At 51.2% G+C, this 22,274-nt stretch overlaps 1 long non-coding RNA gene across 1 annotated transcript; it reads right to left on the bottom strand.

The window, feature by feature from the left end:
* Positions 1–338: 338 nt before the first annotated feature.
* On the bottom strand, positions 339–18,601 carry LOC130544168 (uncharacterized). Its single transcript, XR_008960205.1, has 4 exons — positions 17,914–18,601; positions 17,450–17,589; positions 15,930–16,014; positions 339–1,359 (listed from the first exon to the last, which is right to left on the bottom strand). It is a non-coding gene; the product is annotated as an uncharacterized LOC130544168 (long non-coding RNA).
* Positions 18,602–22,274: the final 3,673 nt, after the last annotated feature.

Here is a 22,274-nt window from a genome sequence, read left to right as displayed (position 1 = left end):
TGGGGAAGGGCAAGACAAATTTTACACACACATTATTTAAACTAACAGTTAAGAATCGCTTTAAAAAGGTAATAGTGATGGGGCTCAGTCAGTTAAGCAACTGACTCTTGATTTTGGCGCAGGTCATGATCTCAGGGTTGTGAAACCGAGCCCTGCGTCAGGCTCCACGCTCGGTGGGGAGTCTGCTTGAGATTCTCTCCCTCTTCCTCTCCCTCCCGCTCTGCTCTCCACCCCCACACACCTCCACTCACATGCACACTCTCTCCCTAAAATAAATAAACCAAATAATTAATTTTAAAAATAAAGAAAAAAGAATAAAAAGATAATAGTGACATATATATACATTCGCCATTACTCTCAAACACATTAAAATTAAGAGGCATGAATGATTAGAAAGAAACACAGATCGATAGAGACGTGATAAACATCGCGGAGGATCATAGGTGGCAGGACGCTTGCTGTCCAATTTGTTAAACTTTTCTGTGTGTTCTAAAACACTCATAATAAAACGTTGGGGAACTAAAAAGAGCAAACAACTGCAGAGCAAATACGAAGGGCCAGGTACGGTCCTAAAGCTTACCATCTGATAACTCGTTCAGTCCTCAGCCCAACCTCGGAGGGAGGTTTGATCATTACCCCCATTTTATTAAAGACGAAGCTCGGCATGCAGAAGTTCAAACCGTGCCTAAGGTAAGGAGGCAGGTAAGGGACAGAAGAGTGAAGCCAGCCAGTCAGCCCCAGCACTGTGCACCCTTCGTGATTCCAACATAACACCTCTTACTCATGCAATGCCTTCGTAATCAGAGCAATTGTAATTATATAATTAAAACACACTTCTATTAAACAAAGCTTTATGCCATTCTCTGTGGCTGCCCAGTGAAACCTGCCCTCCCATGCCTGGGGCATCCCCACTTATGAGGCTACACCTTAGGGAAAGCCAGAGCCTTGCTTTCCCAGACTCCCTAGTGGCTGGGGTGCAGACAGTCCCCGTCTGCCCCGTCAGGCAGGTGCAGCAGCACCAGGCTTGTGTTTGGAAGCTGGCAACCGGAGACGCAGGGCTCCGAGGGCATCTACCCGGCAAAGGCAGTGTCGTGGACACCGGCGTCCAGCAGCAGCAGGACCAGAGGCTGCGAGGTCTGAGCCCAGCAAAATCAGCTGGGCTGTCTCCACTGGGCCATCCAGTGCCTGGTTTTGCTTTGCTTTGGGCAGCATACATTCCAGACTTGGATCTCTGCCCTTCTGGAAAATACACAAGCCAGCCAACATCCTTCAGCCAATTCCTTGTTTTGGCTGAGGCTAGAGTGGGTTCCTGCTCTGCGTCCTACAAGTACTGGATACGTTGTATCTTCTGGGTGATTCCTAAGGGTACAAAGAAAATTGTGTTGACTTAAAAGACTGGAAAGAAGCTGTTGACAAGAGCTCAGTAGAAAGGATAATATCCTACCATTTAAGGGGAAATTGATGTGTATACGTATGTACAGAGAAATCACCAGGAAAGTGCTAACGGTGGCTATTCCTAGCAAGGAGTTGGGGTGTCTGAGGGCAGGAAACTTACATTAAACCTTTAGAATTCTGGGGGTGCCCTGCTGGCTCAGTGGGTGGAGCATGTGACTCTTGATCTCAGGGTCATGAGTTCAAGTCCCACGTTGGGTGTAAAGCTCATGTAAAAAAGTCCTTAGTCACTAATACTCAAAGCCGATTTTAGAATTCTGTATCTATGCAAATATTACCCGTCAAAAAAGAAATACATAATTGAATTGATTAAAAGAACAAAAAAAGGAAATATGATTAATTATGAATCATGATCTCTTGGTGGTTATTTTTCCACCTCTTTATACATTTCTGCATTTTTCAAATACCTCAGTAAATATCTTAATAATCAAGAAAAAAGGTGCAGTGGAAAAGAACTGGAGCCTACAGAATGGGGCAGGATATTTGAAAATCATATATCTGATAAGAGACTTGTACATTGTATCTAGTCTATAAAGGAATCTTATGACTCAAAAAGACACATAAACCAGTTAAAAAGGGGCAAAAAAATCCAAATAGACATTTTTTCCAAAGATGATATACAAATAGCCTATAAAATACATGAAAATACGCTCAACATCCTTAGCCATCTGGGAAATGCAAAATGAAATCACATGAGATACCACTTCACGCACACCAGCGTGGCAAAAATAGAAAAGACAGTAACGGGTGCCAGGCTGGCTCAGGTGGCAGAACACACGACTCTTAATCTCAGGGTCTTGAGTTCAAGCCCCGTATCGGGGGTAGAGCTTACTAAAAAAAAAAAAAAAAAAAAAAAAAAAGGCAAGTGTTTACAAGAATGAAGGGAAAATCAGAACCCTCATAGACTGCTGGTGGGAATGCAAAATGGGGCAGCTGCTTTGGAAAATAGGATGGCAGTTCCTCAAAAGGTTAACCATAGGGTTACGATATGACTCAGCAATTCTGCTCCAAGGTGTAGACCCAAGACAGCTGGAGACACACATCCACGTGAAAAGTTGAACATGAATGTTAATATCAGCATTGTTCATAATAGCCAAGTGGTAGACACACAAGGCAGATGTCCACCAGCCAATGGGCGGATAAACGAAATGTGGTCTGCCCATCCAACAGGATTTATCTAGCAACAAAAAGGAATGAAGGATTGACACCCACTACAACACGGATGAACCTTGAAAACACCATGCTAAGAAGCCAGTCATGAAAGAGCACATAACGTATGATCCCATTTACCTGAAACATCCAGAACAAGCAAATCTATAGAGACTGAGTGTGTGATTTTAGGTGGTTGGAGAAAAGGGGAAATGGAGAGTGAATGCTTAAGGGGCAGGGTTTTCTGTTTGAGGTGATAAAAACATTCTAAAATTGATTATGGCGATGTTTTCACAACTCTGTGAATACACTAAAAACCATCGAATGGTACGATTCAAGTGAGAGAGTGGTATAGTATGTGAATTGTATCTCAATAACGTTGTTTTAAAATGTTAAAAAAAGAACTGGAGGGAAATGTCCAACAATGGCTTCCTTCTCTGAGGCTTCCTCTTTTCTGTTGGTTTTGGGTTGGTTTTGGGGTATATGTGTGCTGTTTCCAGGGCTTGGCACAAACTGGAGCCCCGCAAATGTTTATGGATTGAATGGATGAGCAAATGACAAAAGGATGGCTAGAGGCATGGATGAATGGTGGTCGCTGGCCTCCAAAATGGCCCCCAATGAGCCTCATCTCCTGGGATTTAAGCCCCTGGGTTGCCTCCTCCAACACGAAACAAGGGTTGACTCTGACTGACAGAATTCTGTGGAAGGGACAACGTCTGATGTGTGAGGCTAGGATATAAAACAGCATTGCAGCTTCTGCGTCGGTCCCTTGGGCTGCTCTCTTAGGAGGAAGTCAGCCGCCATGCTGGGAGGACACTCAAGCAGCCCTCTGGAAAGGCTCATGGGGAGGGGGACTGAGGCCTCTCACCAATAGCCGGCACTAACTAGCCAGATGGTCCTGAATCCTTACCCTCAGAAACCATGATAATGAATCATTGTTGTTTAAACCATGAAGTTTTGGGGCCAGGGGGCAACAGATTACCAATGGAGATTTATAAAGTGATGGATGGATGGGTGGGTGGAGGAAGGAAGGAAGGAAAGGAGGAAGAAAGACAGATGGAATTTTCAATTTGGGTCTTTCTCAGAGCTTTCTTTTTTCTTAAACTCGCCCAAAAGTAAAGGAGATGCAACTACTCCAACTTGACTCTCTTTTCAGAACTCGCCATCTCAGCAGGGTTTCAGGCGCAGCAAACAGCCATGCCCAAAAGATGCGAGGTCACACACTTCCTACCACATTTCCTCTCCCTCGCCCAAAGTAGCAGCAAGTGGAAACAACTGGGATCTCTTACATTATTTCAGAAAACATGTGTAGAGGACTGGTATGCCTGTCCCAGGCCTGGGCTCCAGGTCCCAGGGTTCCCAAGACAGATTAGACTTGGAACAAACTTCCAAGGAAGCAAGATAAGGCAGTGGGGTCCCTGAAAGAGCGATGCTCTGCTGTGTAGACACATCTGGCTGAAAATGCAGCTCCCTTGCTTGGGCAACTCAACCTCTCTATGCTTCATTCCTCATCTGTAAAACAGAGTCATCTGCGACTCTTCACCAATATTAAAGAGAGGTTCACATGGGACCTGGGCCTAGGAATCACCTTCCTTCTTTCCCTGACTCAGCTCTCTGCGTGTCCTCCCCTGGCCCGTGAAGGTGGATGGCACCGTCCTCTGCACAGGCTCTGGGGTCGGATGACCTGGCCTGGGCTCCAGGCTCAGCTCCTTCACTGTGTGACCTAGAGCCAGATACTTAACCTCTCTGTACCACAGTCTCTTCACCTGTAAAACCGGGATAATAGTAGCTGCCTCATAAATTTGTTGTGAAGACTCAAGGTGGTAATCTTATAAATCACTGTCACGGAATCGGTACCCACGATTGCTGGCGATACTAATAGGGACCAGCGGCAAACTACTACTGTCCCGCTAAGTTCTGTCTGAAGAGCAGGACGGATAGTGGCAAGTCATCCAATTGGCCCTCCAGGGGAAATGCTGCCCAGCCTCCGGCCTCCCTCACTGTCCCTGGGCTTGGCAATCCTGTTCTTTATCCTGCTGGGATAGTGATGGCGCTACCACGCGGCTTTAGCACCAACCTCTGAAATCCCACTGCGCCCCCGGACGAGCCCATCTGTGTTTCCAGAAAATGCTGTCACCTTCCCTGGTCTCCCTGGAAACACACTGTGTCAACTGGCCCGGAGTCAGGGCATGGGACAGAGGAGGGTGGGGCATGACTACACTCATAGCTGGGGTCACCAGGGGAGTGACTGTCTTTGGATGAACTTTGTAGAACATTCTTTTCCTAATGGCATGGTGCTCTGGAGAAGAGCACAGTTTTAGCGTCCCTGAGGGGGGTTCTCCAAGCTTCTGTAGGGATGGCTTTCAGGAGCTGAGAGCAGGTATTTCAGTTAAAGCTGTAAGCGGGGCCTTGTCTCCTACTGAGAGCCACGCACCTGCTCCGGGCAGCACCACCCCACTTGCCCAGACCACCCACACATTTAGCTCACCTGACCCCCGACCCGTGCAGAAGGGCAAGGGAGGATTTCTAGCCTCACTTTACAGATCAGGAAACAGAGGCTCAGGGAGGCCAGGCAGGTTGCCTAAGAACACACAGCTGGTTCTTGCCCTTCCTCCCTTTCCCTCACTTTGTGCCGTTGCCGGGACGATGACCTTTGTGGAGCTCATTGCTTCTGACGTAGGCTGGGAAAGTCAGCTTGACTCCCAGGGCAGAATTTCAACGGTGCGCTGTGTGGGACATAGTAGGTGCTCAATAAATACTTTCAAAAACACTGTCCTCCCTGGGGCACCTGGGTGACTCAGTTGGTTAAGCATCTGACTCCTGGTTTCAGCTCAAGTCACGGGCTCAGGCCATGGGCTCAGGGTTGTGAGGTCAACTGTGCATCAGGCTCCAGGCTCAGTGGAGTCCGCTTGAGATTCTCTGCCTTTCCTTCTCCCCCTCCCCCTGCTTATGCTCTCTCTGTCTCTCTCAAATAAAAAAATAAAATCTTTAGGGGCACCTGAGGGGCTCAGTGGGTTAAGTGTCTGCCTTTGGCTCAGGTCATGATCTCAAGGTCCTGGGATTGAACCCCACGTCAGGCTCCCTGCTCAGCCGGGAGTCTACTTCTCCCCCTCCCTCTGCACCTTTCCTGCTTGTGCTCTTTCTCTCATTCTCTCTCTCTCTCTCTCTCGCAAATAAATAAATAAAATCTTTAAAAAATAAAATAAAATCTTTAAAACAAAAATCCACTGTCCTCCCTTTGAGTATAATCATTATTTTTAAAAATAAAAAATAATGGTAACTATTTTTTAATGACTACGATGTGCCAGGCATCTTCTACGTGTTATTCTACTTAATCTTTGTGGCATATTTTATTTAATGCCCGGGACAGATACGAGGGCTCCTTTGGGGATGTCTGCAAATATTGAAGACAGGCCTGGTTTTGACAACGCCAGGGAGAAGCGTGAGGAGTAGTGGTCCCCGTTAGTGAGCTCTGCCAGAGGGCCCTGCTGAAAGCCCTTCACTAAAACGGACGCTAGTGACAGTGAGTGCTGACTCCTTACCAGGTTCTGGATGTTGATAAACCGCGAAGAGACATGCACTGCTTTGCGCACTTCCAACTCACCTACCACCTGGTACGAGGTGAAAGGACCAGAGAAGACAAAATAGGAAAGGGACGAGGATGGCAAAGGAAGAGAATGGGAAGGGGTGTGGGGCAACCCGGAGGCTTCTGTCCCTTCCTGTCAAAGGCGGAGGTGGCAGAAACTAGAAGTCAACCGAGTTGACTTGGGTCGACCTCAGGCATGGTCTCTAAGGACCAAAGTCCTCAGCCCGCCAGGTCTTGCCTTGACCTTCCTCCTGGAATCACCCCAGGCCAGTAGAAGCGGCTCCCCCTGGGTAGGGATGCGCCGGGGACCCAGATCCCACGAGCTTGGCCAGGCGGCACCCGCCCACCAGCAGGGCCTCCCCAGAGGTGGGACTGTCCTGGCCCCAGCCGTTGAGCCCCAGCTGCTGGCCCAGGGACGGGGGTAATCTCATCTCCACAGCCACCCCTGACTAACCGGAACCCTCCAGCTGACTCTCCTCAAGATGAAAGTGCCAAACCACTGCTCCTTTCATCTCAGCCCAGAGCGCCGCTTCCCCGTCCCTGTAATCATGCCTGTGGGCGGTCCTCAGGGACCCTCCCAAAACTCAGGGCCCAGACTGGCCTCAGCCACGGAGAATGGCATGATCAAGGTCAAAGGAAAGAAGAAAGGGCTCTTCTTCACCCGCGCCCGTGACCGCCTGTGGGCCCGTGTCCTTGGTTTCCCCTCGGGTCCGGGCTCAGGTTCTCCCAGAGTTAGTCTGAGGCATTACTTCCTCACTTCTGTTTTCAAGAGGTGAAGCCGTGGGCAGGGAAAGAGAGTCTCCCTCATGGAAGAGAGAGTCCCAGAGACCTGGAAAAGGGGGGAAAGAAGTCGAAGTCCTGGGGAGGGAGCAGGGCCAGCTCCAAAGGGATGCTCCATGCAGGGACCAGGCTGGGGTGGGGCCATGGAAGGAGTGAGATGGTGGAGCTGATCCCTGGAAGAACAAGGAGCTAACAGTTCCTCGAGCTTCCGGTGTGCCAGGCACCGTTCTAAGTATGTACTCTCAGTACCACCACGGCCCCACAAGGCAGCTGCTGCTCTCATCCCACAGTACAGCTGAGACACTGAGGCACAGAGGCTAAGTGACTTGCCCAAGGTCACCCCATTGAGAAGTGGCAGAACCGGGCTTTGAACCCACGATGTCTTGCTCTTGATTTCATATCTCCCCGTCCACAGTGTGGCCAGAGGGGCTTCCCCAGTGCTTGGGTCCTACTTGAAACCCCAAGACTTTGGGCGGTTCCTCAAAAAAGTCAAACGTAATTACCATATGATCTAGAAATTCCACTTCTAGGTGTATACCCCAAAGAACTGAAAGCAGGGACTCGGACAGATATTTGCACACCCATGCCTGTAGTCCTATTATTCACGACAGCCAGGACGTGGAAGCAAGCCAGGTGTCCCCTGATGGTTAAGTGGATAAGCAAAATGTGGTTTCAACATACAGTGAAATAGTCAAACATAAAAAGGATGGAAATTCTGACCCATGCTCCAACACGGAAGAGCCTTGAGGACATTATGCTAATTGAAATAGATCAGTCACGAAAAGGCCGATACTGTAGGATTCCACATAGAAGAGTCTCGGAGGGTGGTCAGATGGTCAAGACGGAAAGCAGAGGGGTGGCTGCAGGGGCTGGGGCAGGGGTGGGGAGTCATGTTTAGCGAGGACAGACTTTCAGTCCAGTTAGACGAGAAAGTTCTGGAGGTGGGTGGTTGCACGGAAGTGTGATTGTCCTTAATGCCACAGAACTGTACCCTTCACCATTAAAGATGGTTCATTTTATGGTACATGTATTTTACCACAACCAAACAAGCCATGACCCAGTGACTGACCTTGATGTCCTACCAAACTGGCCAGGTGGGGTGGGGAGGCTACAGGCTACCGAGGACGGGTGACGTTCCTTGTCAACCTAAGCTGGAGGGCTGTGCCTGCTACAGCTGGAAGCCAGGCACTGCTGGGACAGGTGGAGGTGGGGAACAGACCAGGGTAGCTGTGACTGGCCTCCCTTAGCAGGGGCTGGGGGGAGCGGGGTGCACCCTGGGTGGCTCAGACCCGCTGCAGGCTGTACTCAGCCACAAGCAAGAGACTAAACCCTTGCTGCGTACCAGGCTCTCTGCTTAGCGCGAGACATACAGCACCACGTTTACTTCTGCAACCTTTGGAAGTGTTTTTATTTATGCCCATTGCATGGATGGGGAAACTGAGGCCCAAGAAGAAAAGCAACCTGGCCAAGCTGACCAGCACCAGAGCCAGGCCTGGGACCCACATTTCTCAATGCCCATCTTCTTCCCAGGCCACATCTCCTCTGCCCGCAGGGGGCACTCATGGTTGAGGTGCCCAGGGCGAGGCTGGGGCTTCTACCCACAGCCTGGGTCCTCACCTCCCTGGGCATTCTGAGGGGTCTGGCTGTCTGGGCAGGAGTCCTGAACTTGGGCCACGCCCTCCATGGAAGTTGCTGGAAGCAGATCCAGCCCCTGTGGGGCCCGAAGGGAGGGTGGGCAGCCACAGGGGGCCGTGTTTTCAGTCTGGTGGAGGGAGAGCTCAGGAAGACCACTCACCGCCCTCCCGCTCTGCTCTCGGGGACTCAGGGAGGGCCTGCAGGGGGAGGGGACGGAAGCCCAGGTGGAGAAGGGCCCTCGGCCCCAGCCGGGCGAGCCCTTCCAGGACAGACTCAGAGGCGTCGTCGGCCGCTGCTGGGATGGCTGCCATTAGTGCGCCACAGCTGCCTCCACCCCAGGGAAAGAGGAAGTGGTCAGAAGCAGCAAGAGAGAACCTTCAAAGAGGACGTGTCCCAACTCCTACCACCCCCTCCCCTCGCGGGAAAAGGGGCCACCACCGAGCTGGCCCTGTACTTCTGGGAACCTCCCACCCAGGGAAGTCAGGGAAAGACAGAACCTGCTTTAACCCCATAGTGACCTCCTGAAAACACTCTAGAGTTCTGAGGGCCTCCAGGCCTCCAGCCTTGGGGATCCCTGAGGTCCAGGGGACAGTGGGAGCCGCCAATCTAGTGGCCAGCACTCGGCAAGCTCAGAGCTCATGAAAAATGGAGGAGCGGGGCATCGGGGTGAAGAATGTGCCTCTGGAGTTGTGGGTTCAAATCCTGCCTCTGCCGCTTCTTAGCTCTGGGGTCAGGGCCAGGTTGCTCACCTTCTCTGGGCCCTAGTGTCCTCATCGGGAATGTGGAGACCACCAAGTCCTTACCTCTAAAGACTGGTGAGGGGGCGCCTGGGTGGCACAGAGGTTAAGCGTCTGCCTTCGGCTCAGGGCGTGATCCCGGCGTAATAGGATCGAGCCCCACAACAGGCTCTTCTGCTGTGAGCCTGCTTCTTCCTCTCCCACTCCCCCTGCTTGTGTTCCCTCTCTCGCTGGCTGTCTCTATCTCTGTCGAATAAATAAATAAAATCTTTAAAAAAAAAAAAATAAAGACTGGTGAGAGCTCAGTGAGGCGTGAGCTGTAGGGTGCTAAATGCAAGGTCTGCTGTGCAGACGGGTCTGATAAATGACAGCTGCTCCGAGGTCAGGGGACTCTCTGAGGCCCTGGGGCCCACAGCGGGCTGGCAGCAGGTGGAGGCTGGGCCCAGGGTGCATCCAGAGAAAACCAGCCTTACAGCGACTGCAAATGGAGAGAGAATCAGAAAAATCTAAAGGACAAAATGGGTTTGATGATGGCTTGATGCCCGTCTCTCCAGAGGTCCACTCAGAACTCTCTTCGAGGCAGAGTCTAACCCCCAAACACCTCCAGGGAAGGAGGTACCGTCACCAAAACAGCACAGCACGAAGGGTCGCGGACACTCGCGGGAGCTGAGCCAGAATCTGCTGCCTTGCCCCCACGCAGATGTCATTTTAGCTGTCTGCTGCCGCCAGCGTCTTGAGCCTGCCTCCCACGAATATCCGTGGCCGCTCCAGCCCTACGGTGCCACAGCTGTTCGCAGATGCTGAGCTCGGTCATAAGAAGCAGTCAGCAGGGCTGGGACCTGAGCGAGGTGAGCCAGGTGCCTAGGGTGGGAGCCTGAGAGCGAGTGCCTGCTTCAGTCTTGTGCCTCCTTAAATCATCTTTTCCTTTTAGGGTGTCCTCTGGGCCCCTCACTCACTTCACCCTCTCCAGACCTCGGCAACCAATCTCTGGTTCCCACTCCTCCCTCTCTCAAAGGGTACAACGACCTCCACCTTCAAACTATCCACCAAGAACCAAACAGGACGCTTTATGAGAAGATCCTAGAAATGAAAGAAAGGAAGAAATGGAAGTGACGCTTTGGGCAGGAGGCTCCTTTATTCCTCGGAGCCCTTCATGTCCCAGGATAGCCCGTTCCATTAAGACTGAGACCATCCTCTGCTTCAAGTCCAGCAACCTCTTATCCAAAATCCCCCCCCCCCCAGGAAGCATTGGAAATATAAACAGAAACTCTTAGAGACATGGTGCCAGAAGTTTACACGCATTTTGTGTGACAAGAGACCAAGGGACAGTAATATCTTAGCAATTCCCATGAAAGGAAACACAGTTGGCCAACTTAAAAAAAAAGTAAAAGACAGTCAACCTTACTATTTCTCCGAGACATGAAAATGAAATGCTCTTTTTACATTTGAATCAAATAATTTGCTTACTTTATAAATTGCTACGTTTGTTCAAACATGTAGATCTCTGTGTATATGTATGCTTACAGCTCCTTTTTTCCCCTCAAAATGGGATCTCTTTTGTTTAACAACGTATTATGGACATCTTTCTAGGTCAGCAAATCTAGCAAACGTCATTGTCCTTGGTTTTGTTCCATGGGCCGTGTGGATGGCTCTACCGGTGGCTTGTTTATAGTTCTGTGTCTTTGCTTCTCTTATAAGCAGTGCATTTTTCCCTATGTATCTTTGAACACTTGGGTGAGAATACTCACAGAAAAATAATATTTTCCATTGTGAACGCTGGATCACATACCAAAACATATACATACGTTTTAAAATTGGACAGAAATGTCAAAGTGCCCTCCAAATATTTCACTGTTTGACTTGACAACAATATCCTTCTATTACTTTATTCTTTTTTTAATTAAAAAGGCCACTGTGTTTAAGATGACAGACATAGTAAAAAGCAGCCCAGATGTGCTCAGGGAAGAGGCTCTTTGGCTCAGTTAGCTCTTGATCCCCCAAATAAACCCCCGAACCACTTACGCATGAACATGTAAATCAAACCCATGCTTTGGGGCCCGGCCTTGACTTCTGTTTCCTGCCTGGAGCCCCTTGTAAAAGCAAGGGCAGGAAGGCAGCTGGGCTGAGCTTCAGTGAGCATCCAGAGCCTGGAAATCAACCCCACCTTTGCCTTCCCACCCTAGGGCCTCTCCTGCTATAGCCAACCCTCAGAGCTTGGGGAGGTCACCTGCAGGAGGGAAGGAGCCAGGCTGGGTCACCGGGAAGGTCTCAGTTTCCATCTCAGCTCTAATAGTGTCTCACTTCACTTGTCTGACTTCAGACAAGTTGCTAGGACTCTCGGATCCTCAGTTTTCCTAATCTATAACATGGGTCCACTAAAACCTGCCTGACTCACTGGAGTGTGAGGAGGAGCAGATGTGGGAAAGGATGTGAAAGTAACTGGTTTTCCTTCCTTCTGTTTTGGGTTTCCCAACGGGTCTACAGCTGGGGAGTAGGGGAGCCCAGTCTGGGGTTTTCTGACCACAAGTGCTTTCCCAGAAACAGTCTTCTTCGAAGTTATTATTTTTTTTTATCTGAACAGGTTATACATGGACATGATACAAAATTCAAAAGGTCTAAAAGGGTAAGTGTGAGAAGCAGGTCCCTTTTCCACTCCTGATCCCTCCCCCCAGGTCCCTGCCCCAGAGGCAGCCTTTGTCTCCTCTTTCTTGTGTCTTCTCTCTGCGTGTTTTGTGCATTCCTACCTCTGTACCTTGCTTAAAAAAAAAAAATCTTGCCAGTGTTTCTGGAAGCTTTTCCCTCATCAGTGCATATGAAGCTTCCTCGTTTGTTTGTTTTCATGCCTACTTTTTACTTTGAAAGTTTCAATACTATAAAAAAGTTGCAAGAAGAGGAACATGAATCACCATATTTTTAAACGTGGATTCACCAATTATTAATACACGCCACCTTTGCTCTATTTCTCTTTTTTTCTAAACTGTCCAAGAGCCCAGAGTTAGTTCAGAGGATATCTACTCAGAAGGACATTCTCCCACATAACCATAATACAATGATCACACTCAGGAAAGTCAACATTGATACAATGCTATTATCTTGTATATAGCCCATAATCACATTTCCCCAGGTGTCTAATTAAAATATCACTTTTAAGGATCCAGGTTCCAATGAAGGACTGCTCAGTGCATTTAACTGCCATGTCTGTTTAATCTCATTCAATCTCCCAGCCTATTTTGTCTTTTACCACATCAACATTTTTGAAGGTCTAGGACAGTTTTGCAAAATATCCCTCAGTTTGGATTTCTCTGATAGTTTCCTCACAATACACTTAAACTTTTTTTTTTTTTTTGCAGGAATGTTACATGGGTGACATTACACCTCATTATTGTTAATGGCACATAGTATCCCAGTGCATTACAATTTATGTAACTTGTCCTCTACCTGTAGAGGCCTAAGTGGTTTCCAATCATGTTTCATCAACAATGCTAGAGTGAATATTCTGAAACTTTTGTCATTTTGAAACTGTCTAGTGTGTGTAGGATAAATTCCTACAAGTGGAATTAAGTATTGCACCTACATAAACAGCCCTTTATAGAGGATATACGTATTAATACTCCCACTAATACTGTGTGAGGACGCTTGCCCCAGAAGGCTGTCTTATTTTTTAAACTTGCATCTCACTGTGTCCTGGCGAGTAGGGTCACACATCCTTGTCAAATCTCTGGATGCCAAGATTTCCTTACATTTCCCTACATTTTCCCCTGGAATTGGCAAGAAATCCTACTTTCCAAAGACAAAGTCCCAAGTGCTCCAGAGGAGCACATTTAAAAAAAAAAAAAGAAAAGATTTTATTTATCTATTTGAGAAAGAGAGAGAGCACGTGTGCACACAAAAGCTAGGAGAGGAGCGGAGAGAGAGAGGGAGAAGCAGACTCTTGACTGAGCGAGGAGCCTGCCTTCGGGCTTGATCCCAGGACCCGGAGATCATGACCTGAGCTGAAGGCAGAGGCTTACCCTACTGAGCCACCAGGCGCCCCTGGAGCACAATTCTTGCTCCTAGTTACAAAACCCAGCTCTGTAAGCTCGGATCCAAAGGAAGGAGGGATTTGTTAAGCAAGGAAGGTGTGTTAAGCACCTTGCTAGTTGCTTGGTGGATGTTATCAAGCCTGCCAAGTGAGAATGACTAATTTGCCCATTTTGCAGATAAGGAAACTGAGGTTCAGGGAGGTTACAGCTGGTTTACTCCTCTGATTCAGTAATAACCGACTCAGTCCTGATTGCCATCACAGAAGCGAGTATAGGTCTTATTCTCCACCCACCGCTCCCCCCTCCACCCCGTGTTGGTGGTTGCGAGACAGAAAGAAACAAATCCTACCTATTCACTCTAAATCTAAAAATTGTTAACCCCCAGCCACCGCGTTAGGTTAGAGTGAATCATCTCCGCTACCAAGGCGGGTTCTCAGATCCCTTGAAAACTACTTGCCCCAAAATGCACCGCTCTCATGGACTCTTCCGGCTTCGATGGACTACATTTCCCAGAATACAGTGCGCCCACACTCGCTGGTTCACTCCCGTTCCAGTGTTTCCTGTGTGTTACGGTCTCTGTGGAGGGAGTGGGTTACCGAGAACGGGAGGGGCAGCTTGGAGCTGTCACACACATCCCCCCACGTGGCCCAAAGGCATCCGGTGGGAATAGATGCCACGCTTATAAGCTAGGAGACGCAGGGGAGGCCCGAAAGCACTTTCCACCTTCCTTCAGCCAGCAGGCTGGCTTTGTTAGTGGCCGAACACCCCCCCACCCCACCGGGAGCCATGGGTTGAGACTCTCTGACCCACTTTAGGGTTAGTAGAGGTTCTTTTAGGATCCTGGCATTCACTTCACAGTTGAGTGTTCTAGGGGCCGTGAGAGCCTGTCCTTTATTCTGTGACATCATGTTGCGCCAGAAGCATACCCATGTTTTCCTTCCTTGAGGCACCCGTTCCCATCCGAGCAGAGAGGAAGGAAGCACCTTTAATATGCTATCTTGTTCCTACCCACTGTTGCCCCCTCCAGCGAGTTAGGCTCACTGTAGCCAGGGCAATCTTTGAAAGTTAAATCATTCCCTCGCTTCACATTCCATGGCTCCCCATTGCTCTCAGGATCCTATGTCATGGCCCGTGAGAGCCGACCTGTCCAATTTCACCTTATTCTACTCTCCACCCCATAAATCCCCCCAGCCCCACTGGTCCTGGCTCCTGGAATGTGCCTTGCTCCCTCTAGCCTCACGGCCTGTGGCCATACAGGTGCCTCTGCCTGGACTGCGCTACCTTCTGCTCTTTGCACGGCTTACAGCTGTCATTCTGTATCACTCAGAGTCCTACCAGGAGACAGAAGGCGCTCCGGTTCTTTTAACAGAGAGAATGTAAAGAAGGGTCATTTAAAAAGGTATCATGGGTTGATGGTGACACAGAGCAGTTAGCACCCCCACAGCTAGAGGAACAGAGGAAGCAACAGACTATGAAAATTTAGAAGGTGTGGGGAGGCTAATGGTGGGCTCTGGGCCTCTGAGGGGCTGGCCAGCTTAAACATCACCTCCCTGGAGAGGTGGTCCTGATCCTGGTATCCCCCTGCAGAGCACCCCACCTTTCCCCTCAGAAGGCTGTCCATAGGTAGTAATGCAGTGTTTGTGTGTACTGGTGTCTGTCTGACCTCGGTCTCCCCACCGGACCCCCAAGAGCAGTGATTAGGCACCTTGTATATCATTGCGCTACGTGCCCCCCAGACACTCTGTTGACAGAATCATTTCTCAGGGACAGTGCACTGGGAGTCCCTGCACTGGCTGGACCAGGACTCTGCCATTTATCTAAACTGTCCGTGAGGGGCACCTGGGTGGCTCAATCGGTTAAGCATCTGCCTTCGGCTCAGGTCATGATCTCAGGGTCCTGGGCTCGAGCCCCATGTCAGGTTCCCTCTCAGTGGGGAGTCTGCTTCTCCTGCTCCCTCTGTGCCTCCCGCCACTCCCACTCTCTCTCTCAAATAAATAAATAAAACCTTAAAAAAACAAAAATTTGAACCTGCTCTTTGCCCAGGATGTCACTGAAACTGGTGACCCTGAGGAGCCGAGAGAGGCTCCTGGGCACAGGACCTAAGGTGGTGCTCCCTCTGGGGTCATGAAGGTGCAGGGTCAGCCCCCGAGAAGGAGCTTAAACGTCAGGCCCTGGGCCCCTCTTGTCTCACTGTAAACACTGGGCCCTGCCTTGAACATGGCCTGGTACCTACCAGGGGCTCAGGAAATAGGCGTTGAGTGAATGAATGGGACCTCACCTCTGGTTTCCAGGACACCAGCCCACTCGGATTAATTAATTCTCTAGGTCATGTTTTGACTGAGAAGGCCGAGACTGACTTAAACTGCTCCCCCATGGTACATTTTGTATTATGGGTTTTTACAATTAAAAAAAAATGTTTTAATGGAACAAGCTCCCCCCTCCCCCAGGTAATAAACCATGTGGTGCACTGGGAGGTGGACTACCTGGCCTCACACTGAAGTGAGTTCACCTCCAGGCTGTGTGAGCTTGGGTAAGTGTGATGACCTCTCTGAACCACCATTTCCTCACCTGTAAAACACAGCGAAAGTAACATCAAAGCCCCGGCACGATATGTGGCACATCGAGGTACTTTATACACGTCTGTTTCCTCTTCCTTTTAAAAAAGATTTTAGTTATCTGAGAGAGAAAGAAATAGCGAGAGACAGCACGAGCAGGAGGCGGGCAGAAGGAGAGGAGAAACAGCAGGGAGCCTGACTCAGGGCTCCGTCCCAGGACCCTGGGGTCATGACGCTTAACCTCGTAACCGACTGAGCCACCAGGCGCCCCCAAGTTTGTTTCTCTTGTCATGAGCTCCAATCACAGACCAAACAGAGAACCTCCCTCTGACTCCCTGAGAGAGTGGGTCATTGGCCTAGTGTGGGGCTGGATCAAAATCAAGGCTGAGGGGCCTGGTTCATGGGAGAAGGGGGCTGCCTTGGGGGAACCTCTCTTGCTCTCACTCTAAGCAAAGTGTACATGGATCAGAACTCTTTTCAAACTTGCTTAAGTAAACTGGAGACTTTATTGTCTCACCTATTGGGAACTACCTTCAGGTCAGGCCAGATCCAGGGGTTCAACAGACCTTCAGCAGGGTTGTCTTACTCATCACCTCAGTGACTGGGCAGTAGGGTGCACTGACTGCTCTTGGCTTGACTCACATGTCCCCTAGGGCAGGGCGGTGTTGGTGACCGTGATTGATAGCCCCACTGAATCAGCTCCCCCAGGCAGAAGCATTGATGTTACCGGAAGAATGGAAAAGAGTAAGGTACGTGGTAAACCTTACTATCTGCCACACACCGTTCTAAGCGCTCCTGCTTGTTAGCTCATCAAACCCTTCCAATAACCCGACACAGGAGGCATCAATTTCATCTCTCCCCATTTTACAGATGAAGAAGTTGAGGCACAGAGTGCCTCCGGTCAGAGTTACTGAGAGGCAGAGCCCGCATTCAGCCCCAGACAGTCTGGCTCCAAGTCCAACACTGTGCCACTTCCTCATGTCACCTCTCCCTATCAGACAAGTAAGCAGAGATGGTCACAACAGGGGCAGCCCCAGAAGGAGGCCCAGCACCCTCCTGGAGCAGTACGGAGAGCAGCTGGGACCGCAGGTGGCCCAGCCTTCCGTGTCTCTACATCTGGAAAATGCGGGGAGCTCTTAGAGGACTTAGCACAGTTGAGGACATTCCTAGGCTCCAGCCCAGAGGCAAATGTCCTGGCTTGAAGAGCCAGATGCCAGCTTTGCCACTGCCATAAGCTGGCTGTGTGACTTGGGGCCAGTCACTGCCCCTCTCTGGGCCTGTTTCTTCCACTTATAAATGAACAAGTTGAGCCTGACCCCCCACCACTGAGGGTTCTCTCCGGGGAAAAATTGGGGATGAACTGCTCCAACTTGTGGTTGGCCACAAACTGCTCTGTCCCCAGGTGCTGGGAAAACAAGGTGTCCCCCGCCCCTAGCACAGCAGTGGCTCTGAGCCCCCGGAGGGACTTGGGCCAACTGTGAACCCTGCTTCCTCTCCCACAGCCACCCTTCTCCCAAGGCTCAGCTCACTCACCATTGCTGGGCCTGCCCCCAGACAGCACCCCGCCTCGACTGTGTTCCCGCTGCACCTTTTCCATCTGGTGGCTTAGCCTCCTGCAGGCATCACGCACTCGTGGGGCAGTGGCTCTCAGCTGAGGTGGTTGTGTAGGGTTTCTGGATTTAGCAAATAAAAATGCAATCTTTGGGGCATAATTAGACTACAGAAGTTATGAGCCGCTTAACTGAAATTCAAATGTATCTGGAAACCTGCATTTTGTCTCGCAACCTTACCCCAGGGGACATCTGTCATGTCTGGAAACATTTTTGGTTGTCAAAACTGGGGGGTTCCATTGGCAACCAGTGGGTTGTGGCCAGGGACACCGTTCAAACCCTACTCTGCACAGGAGTGCTCCACCATGAGGAATAATCCTACCCAGGGTCAGTAGTGCCAAGGCTTAGAAATTCTAGGTGCTGCCCAAAGCTAACACGCACACTTACTGCGATCTCAGGGACTCGTCAGAGGCAGCAGTGATCGTCCCCCTGACATGGGTGAAACGGCCCGTTCAAGGTCATACAGCCGGCAAGGAGCAAAGAGAAGTCCTCCACCTGTCTGCGCCTTCTCCTAATAGACTCATCTGTTCTTCTAGACATGGAAGCCACGAAATAGTGGGGGAGGGGAAGCATGTAGAGCCTCCCAGGGTCTGCAGACCCCCAGGGAATGGCACTGGGCCCTGGCCCCTCTGGGCTTCCTTACAGGTTGCCAAGCGAGTCCTGGGGAGGGAGGGTCCCAGACACTGCCACCAGGGGGCAGCAGAGGCTTGGAAATGAGTCCGCACCCGCCCGGCGTGCCCCTGGAGTAACTGGCTATTCTTATAGGCTCCCGGGTCCACCTCCAGAGATCCTAAATCAGGGGGGTCAGCCAGGCTCAGCAGGCATTGGTGGTTTTTGTTGAACAGCTACCAGGTGATTCGAATGTGCAGCCATGATTGAGAACCACTGGTCTGACCTTGGTTTTCATCCCTGAGAGTTCATCAGCATCACCTGGGAGCCATAAAAATACCAACGTGGATCCGAGCGCCACGTCCACGGGATGATGTTTCCTTACAGACAACAGAAGGTTATTCAGCCGCGGCGGGATGAAACTCCGACGTGCCCACAACGTGGACGAGCCCTGCACGTCGCTGTGCTAAGTGAATCAAGCCAGTTGCCCAGGATTCTACTCCGATGGGGTCTAGAGTGGCCGAATTCAGAGACAGGACGTGGTGCTCGCTACGGACTGGCGGACGGGGGAATGGGGAGTTGGTGCTCAATGCCCAGGGCTTCAGTTTGGGAAAATGAACATTTTAGGAGGTGATGGTTGCAGCACAGTGTGAATATAGACTCACTGCCACTGAACCACACACTCGAAAACAGCTGCAACGGTCCATTTTACATTATACACATTTCCCCCCAATAACAAAATGCACTGGAAACAAACGTCACGATTAAAGTTTAAGATCACTCCACAAACCAAACTCACAGATGTCCAAGTCTCTGCTCAGAGCGATTCAGTAAGAGGGCCTGGGGTGGGAGCCCGGGCTCTGGAAGCGCCTACAAACGCCCCGGGTGAATTTCACAAGCGGGCCGGGGGCTGAGATTATTCTAAGAATCCATCCTCAGGGAAGAATAGTGGGTACACCATCCCCTTTATCTGTTGCCACGGTTTTAAAATCTGTCCACAAATTCTGTGATGCTCTTCCTTCGAGAGGTGGACCCTAATTCCCGTCCCCTGAGCGTGGGCTGGTCTCAGTGACTTGCTGCTAATAAACAGGGGAACAGCGGAAGTGACAGTGGGGGACATCAGAGACGCTAGTGGTAAAGGTCACCATAGTTTTGGCTTTGGTCGCTCTCTGATCACTCACCCAAGGAAGAGCCATGTCACGAGAACACTCAAGTAGCCTTTTGGGAAACCATGTGAGGAGAAACTGAGGCCTCGCACCAACTGCGGTATGGGGCGCCATCCCAGAAGTGGGTCCTCCAGCCCGGAAAGCCTTCAGACGGGGCCACGACCCGGGCTGCCGTGCCCCGATGGCCGCCCCATGGGAGCCCTGAGCCAGCACTTCCCAGCTGAGCCGCTCCCTATTTCTGCCCCACAGAAACAGGGAGAAACACGCTTGTTGTTTTAAGCCACTACATTTGGGGATGATTGTTACACTGCAATAGGTACTTAATCCACGCATTCATGAGTCACTCCACCATCGACTCATCCCTTTCCACCGCCACCTGGTCGTGCACCCATCGGCTCAGCTCCCTAACCATTCATGTATCTATCCGTCTATCCACCAATCCAGCCTCCCCTGTTCCTTCACTCATTCACTCACCCAGCCAGCCACCCGCCCCTCACAGAACACCGGGCCCAGCACAAGTAGAATCACGTAAATATATGTCGCATGAATGAGCAAACATTTTCCAAACATCAAGTCTATATGACTTGCTGAGACAGGCCAGGGGACTTACCGGGTTGGTCAAGAGAAAGGCCAGCTCACCTTCCCCACCAGCGGCCATCCAGCCTCCTTTGGATCTGCTGAGAACCACCCCCAATCCTCCCACAAATGGCCGCCTGATAGAAAAAACCTGGTTCTGTCTCTCCACCGGCCCTCCCAGCCCCCGGGGGCAAATGCTAAGGCTGCTGGCTGTGACTGAGGGCCCTCAGCCTGGAGAAGGAAGACTGGGGACAGCAGAGCCTCCTCCTGCCCCTTGGGGGAGTTTGTGACCCGAAGATTTGGGCTTTTCTGGAGGCCAAATGGAACAGACACAGAAAAGCCGGTCCCTGTCTTAACGGCAGAGGCCTCACTGTCTCCTCCCTGAGAACATTAGAGAGGCCCGGGCCCTCCCCCAACACATACCCTTTTCCAGATGAATCCCACCTTATCCCTCAGTTTTCTCATCTATAAAATGGGAATAATGAGGGTATTTTGGAGACGAGATGACGTGGTGCACAGGAGGGCCCTCAGCAAGGGGCCATTGGCAACGGGTACAGAAGCGTGCCTGCTGAGCTTCTAGGACAAAAGCACAGAATGGCAGCAAAACCCAAGGCCTCCAAGCAGTGGGCAGTCGACTCAGGTGACTCAGCCCTCTCCTCTCCTCCCTGCTTTGCTCCCTCCGCTCTGGCTGCACCATCTCCTCCTCTTCCTCTAACACTCCTCACCTGCTTTGACCTCAGGGCCTTTGCACTGGCTGTTCTTCCTGCCTGGAATACTCTTACCCCCAAATATCCCTTGGCTCCTCCTTCTCCTCCTCCAGGTCTTTGTCCAAATGTCCCCTTCTCCCTGAGGCCCTCCCTGGCCACCTTTCCTCCATTCTCTCCATCCCCTCTTTTGGATTTATTTTCTTCCTATCGCATCTATCCTTTTAAGACATACATCTTTTTCTTATTAATTCTATTTCTTGCCTGACTTCTCTCAGAACACAGACTCCCCAAGGAAGGGGTTTGGTATTATTCACTGCTAGATCCCCACACTTAACAGAGTGACCAGCACGCAGTAGGTCTGCAAGATGGATGGAAGAACGAACAGATGGTCAAGTGAGAGGGTGTCAAGTGGGACTTCTCCAGCAGCCTTGAAATCATCATCCAGTTCTAAGTTCCCCACATTCTAAAGTCAGAAAACTGAGGACCAGACCCCAGGGCTTACTACGAAGTGGCTGCAAAGGTCCTACCTTCCCTTATATCATCCCAGCACCAACAGAAGACAGGGGTGGGAGGAGAAAAAGAAAGCCGCTCCCCTCCCCAGGTCTCAAGCCCCCCCCCCCCCCCCCCCCCCCCGCACTCCCCACCCACCAAGGCCCATATTGCCTGTCTTCCTGCTGTGCCTGCCCAAATCAGGGAGAAGAGAACTGCCAAGAGGTGCCGGGGTGGGGGGAGGCCACCGTGGCTTGTCAGGAGGGTGTGGGTTTCTGGGAGTCACAGGGACCCCAGGAAGGAAGCAGGGCCAAGAGAGCTTTCCAGGATCCCACCTGACAAGATCCTCATCCCACCTGGGTGAGGAGACCCAGATGGAAGCAGCCAGAGATGCGTGACTAGCAACTGGGGCAGGGAGCTGCGGGGACCCTGTCGCGGGGACACTCACCCCCACCCCACCCAGTCCTCCCAAGTGCACACACCTGGGCCACAATGTGAGCACCCCCATGACCAGCGAAGAAGCAGCAGTGAACAAACAAGGACAAGGGCAACACCAGCCAAGTACAGGACAGGCGTCCCTTTCCACCTTCACCCCCGTGGAAGTGGGAAGAGGGAAATGGCCTGAAATGAACGCGAATCTGGAGGTGAGGCTGACGTCAACTCGCCTGGACAGTAGGTTCCTGAAGGTGTCTTTGAGAATCTGGAAAGAAATATTGGACTGAGCAAGATGGAGAGGAAAAGCGAACCCCATTTCCTACGTGCTCCCCACGGAGTGCTGCGCCAGCCGGCGGCCGCCGCGTCAGGATGCCCCTTCTCCCTCGCTGCACAGTGCTGGGGGCTGCAGGAGTTGGCAAAGCGTTTGGGAGCCGCAGAGCACCAGGAGGGCCTCGCTAAATGCTCCTCGGAGGAAGGGGCACCGGACACAAAACAATGAAGCTAGGAGTGGGAGGGTGGGGGAGGTCGATAGGAGGGAGCAAGCTCCCCTTCGGTACGTTACTGTGGGGGAGGGCCGCGGCGGGACCCTGGGCTCTTTTACGCTGAAGCATCCCCCAGCCTGCAAGAAAGGAGCGGTGTCTGGGCGACCGGGGTGGGGGCAGGCTGCGGGGCAGCAGGACCCCTCGGGGGCTCGGTACCCTGCCCTCTCGCTGGGCTGCGCTCTGGGGCAGAGCTGCAGGACCCAGGTCTGTTCTTGCCGCTCCCC

Source organism: Ursus arctos, unplaced genomic scaffold (assembly GCF_023065955.2).
Source record: "Ursus arctos isolate Adak ecotype North America unplaced genomic scaffold, UrsArc2.0 scaffold_19, whole genome shotgun sequence".
Taxonomy (NCBI): Eukaryota; Metazoa; Chordata; class Mammalia; order Carnivora; family Ursidae; genus Ursus; species Ursus arctos.
The sequence above is the reverse complement of the archived record's forward strand: the minus strand, read 5'-3'. Positions and strand labels throughout refer to the sequence as shown.